We start from the raw sequence: 3,246 nt of genomic DNA, 5'->3' as shown, positions 1-3,246 counted from the left end.
CATTGCCCAATATACTTTTCAAAGGACAGGGATGCGTTGGCCCACAATTGGCCCAACCTCCTCCTGTATGCTTTTCCCCGACGTCCTTGATTCCTCAGGTACTCAAGCGAGTCAGGGAACAACATCACAAGCTCCTCCTGGTGGCCCCTCTTTGGAGGACCCAGCCGTGGTTTTCGGAACTGTGCCAGCTGCTTTGTGCAGCCCCTTGGCCGATCCCCCTGAGGCGGGACCTCCTCTCTCAGGCGAACGGGTCCATATGGCACCCCCAACCCAGTCTGTGGGCCTTACACCTCTGGTGTTTGGACGGGAGTCTGAGAATCTCCCAGAAGGAGTTCTGAACACGATCTCCCAAGCTAGAGCTCCGTCTACTAGACGCCTCTACGCTCTTAAGTGGTCTGTTTTTTCCACCTGGTGTTCTACCCGTGGCAAAAATCCAGCCTCCTGCGACATATCTGTGATATTGTCTTTCCTTCAAGAACTGTTGGACAAGGGCCGCTCCCCTTCCACACTCAAGGTCTATGTGGCTGCTATAGCGGCTTTTCACGCCCCGATAGCAGACCAGTCGATTGGCAGGAATAACTTGGTTGTCCGATTTTTGAAGGGATCTAGGAGGATAAATCCTTCTCGTCCCCACACTATCCCTACTTGGGACCTATCTACAGTTTTGAGGGCACTGAAGAGTCCCCCCGTTGTCAGATGCAGACCTTAAACCCCTGACACTTAAGACCGCCTTACTGCTAGCCTTAGTGTCAGTCAAGCGTATAGGAGATCTGCAAGCACTCTCTATAAGTCCCTCCTGTCTTGAGTTTGGACCAGGCGACTCTAAGGTTATCCTGAAACCAAGACATGGGTACGTGCCTAAGGTGCCCTCCACTCCATTTAGGGCACAGGTTGTTACGCTCTCTGCTCTCCCTTCCTCAGAAGGCGATCAGGAGTTGAGTCTGCTCTGTCCAGTCAGGGCATTGAGACTGTACATCGAGCGATCCGCCTCTTTTAGACAGTCGGATCAGCTCTTTGTCTGCTTTGGTGGCCACCATAAGGGACAACCGGTCACAAAGCAAAGACTCTCTAGATGGATAGTTGACGCTATTACACTAGCCTATTCCTCCTTGGGTCTGGAATGTCCCATCGGTGTGCGTGCCCACTCAACTAGAGGCGTGGCCTCCTCTTGGGCGTGGTCTAGCGGTGTATCCATGGCGGAAATTTGTGCGGCGGCCGGCTGGGCCTCGCCGTCCACATTCACTAGGTTCCACAGCTTAGACATCCCCGCCTTACAGGCTGGAATCCTTTCTGCATGAGTAATCACAGGAGGACGACCCCAGGCCAATGCCTTGTCCCACTCGTCATAAATGGGCCCCGCTGGGCCTACGTACGGGTTCGGTCGTTCTCTTCATGGCATGGCGTGTATGGATCAGTTCCCATAGCGTCTAAGCGACGCAGTACGAGTGTAGTATCGATAGGGAACGTACTCGGTTACTGTCGTAACCTCGGTTCCCTGAGATACGGGAACGAGTACTGCGTTACGGGCCATACCATGTCGCTGCACGACCTAGTCGTCGCTTCAGTCGAAGTTACCTGGCTTCCTATGGTGAAGCGGCCGCTTATATAGCCATTGGCCCCGCCCCTTTTGGCGGGCTTCGGCGGGCATCTTCGCCATAGGCTCGTGCAGCACCGCTGCCAAGTCATTGGTTCGTTTCGTTTCTCTGCACGATCCAATGGCCGTGCAGTTTCACTGCGTTTATAAAAAAGGTGACAGCATGCTGGACAGCATGTCACTGGCTGCATCGGACGCGGAGGAGCTGTCGGGCTCTGTCAATGACCCCGCCCCCCTGCCGTCTACCGATACCAGCGATCCCAGGACCAAGGCGCCACGCACCTGGCTCTGCGCGCTACTAAAGCCACGGCCCAGGCAATTGGCAGATCCATGGCCAACTTGGTCGTGCTCGAGCGCCACCTATGGCTCACGCTGACGGAGATCAAGGACGCGGATAAGGTCCCCTTCCTCGATGCTCCTATTTCCCCCACAGGCCTGTTCGGTCCGTCTGTGGAAGGATTCGCGGAGCGATTTTCTGCGGCTCAGAAGACGTCCCAAGCTATGCGACACTTCCTGCCAAAGCGCTCGAGCTCCACGGCTGCTTCCGGGCGCCCCAAGCCTACACCGCCTCAGCAGCCGGTGAGACCTGCGTCGACCACGCCCTCCGCCGCCGCCGCCGCCGCCACAGCTCAGCCAGCTAAGGCCGAGCCGAGACTACGTTCTCGCTCCGCTAGACGCTACCCCTTCCCCAAGCGTCAGGGGCCACGTCCCAGGCTGGCGTTGGATCCGGCGCCTCCGCCATCGTCCTGATCCAGGCGGAAAGAAGAGGAGGGGGCAAAGTCTTGCACTAGCCGGACCACCCCACAAAAAGCCTCTGTTGAACCTCCAAGCACTCCGCTCAATGCCGGGTGCTGAGGTCGATGTGTTTTGTGTAAAACCTGTTGTAAATACTGGGTCCATTTTTCTTGCGCCCACACAACCAGTCGCTGTGACAGCGAACAGAATAAAACACAAACATTCTCGAAAAGAGAGCAAATTTCCTCCTCAAATCATAAAGGGTGTCTCGTGCCATCAAGATGGTCGGCTACCCAAGCCAATTATACCCCTGGCCACTCGGGCAGAGGCCTGGCAGGCTATCCCCGGAGTGTCAGACTGGGTAATGGGGATAATAAAAAGAGGCTACTCACTCCAGTTCGCTCGAAGGCCCCCGCGTTTCAGCGGCGTGGTCCCCACCGTGGTAAAGAGCAGGGACGCGCACGTCCTACGCTCGGAGGTGTTGATATTGCTGGAAAAAGGCGCCATAGAGGTAGTCCACCCAGCCCAGAGCGAGTCGGGGTTCTACAGCCGTTACTTCCTCGTCCCCAAGAAGGATGGGGGTCTACGACCCATCCTCGATTTAAGGCATTTGAATCGGGCCCTCATGAAACGGCCGTTCAAAATGTTAACCTTGAAGCAGATCCTCTCGCACGTTCGCCCAGGGGACTGGTTCCTTTCACTGGATCTGAAGGACACGTACTTTCACATCCAGATAGTCCCCCATCACAGACGATTCTTGAGATTCGCCTTCGAGGGTGTGGCTTATCAATACACGGTCCTGCCCTTCGGCTTGTCCCTGGCTCCCTGCACATTTACAAAGTGCATGGACGCGGCTCTTTTCCCTCTGAGACAGAAGGGAATCCACATCCTCAACTACCTCGACGACTGGCTCGTTC

This window comes from Labeo rohita, chromosome 7, assembly GCF_022985175.1.
Source record: "Labeo rohita strain BAU-BD-2019 chromosome 7, IGBB_LRoh.1.0, whole genome shotgun sequence".
NCBI classification, from domain to species: Eukaryota; Metazoa; Chordata; class Actinopteri; order Cypriniformes; family Cyprinidae; genus Labeo; species Labeo rohita.
The sequence above is the reverse complement of the archived record's forward strand: the minus strand, read 5'-3'. Positions refer to the sequence as shown.